Source organism: Trichechus manatus, unplaced genomic scaffold (assembly GCF_000243295.1).
Source record: "Trichechus manatus latirostris isolate Lorelei unplaced genomic scaffold, TriManLat1.0 scaffold00389, whole genome shotgun sequence".
Taxonomy (NCBI): domain Eukaryota; kingdom Metazoa; phylum Chordata; class Mammalia; order Sirenia; family Trichechidae; genus Trichechus; species Trichechus manatus.
Window position 1 is genome coordinate 188,510 of NW_004444325.1, and position 946 is coordinate 189,455.

Genomic DNA, 946 nt, shown 5'->3' on the forward strand with positions numbered 1-946 from the left:
GCAAAAATTCTCAACAAAATTCTAGCCAATAGAATTCAGCATCATATCACAAAAATAATACACCAAGACGAAGTAGGAGTCATGCCAGGTATGCAACGATGGCTCAACATTAGAAAATCAATCAACGTAATCCATCACATAAATAAAAGTAAAGAATCACATGATCATCTCAATCAACACAGAAAAGGCATTCAACAAAGTCCAATACCTGTTTCTGATAAGAACTCTCAATAAAATAGGTATAGAAGGGAAATTCCTCAACATAATAAAGGGCATCTATGCAAAACCAATGGCCAACATCATTTCTTAAGGGAGAGAGGCAGTAAACATTCCCCTTGAGAAAAGGAACAAGACAAGGATGACCTTTATTATCACCACTCCTATTTAACAGTGTGCTGGAAGTCCTAGCTACAGCGATAAGGCAAGAAAAAGAAATAAAGGTCATCCAAATTGGTAATGAAGAAGTTAAACTGTCCCTATTTGTGGATGATACGATACTATACATAGAAATCCCAAAAGACTCCATAAGAAAACTACTGGAACTAATAGAAAGAATCAGCAGAGTATCAGGATACAAGATAAACATTCAAAAATCACTTGGATTCCTATAGACCAATAAAGAGAACGATGAAAAGGAATTCAGAAAAACAATATGATTTATAATAGCCACTAAAAAAGTAAAATACTCAGGAATAAATCCAACCAGGGATGTAAAAGACCTATACAAAGAAAACTACAAAACACTTGGCAAGAAACCAAAATAAATCTACATAAATGGAAAAAACGTACCATGCTTATGGATAGGTAGACTCAACATTGTGAAAGTGACAATTCTACCCAAAGCAATTTACCAATACAATGCAATCCCAATCCAAATACCAACAGCATTCTTTAAAGAGTTGGAAAAACTAATCGTTAACTTTATATGGAAAGGGAAGAGGCCCTG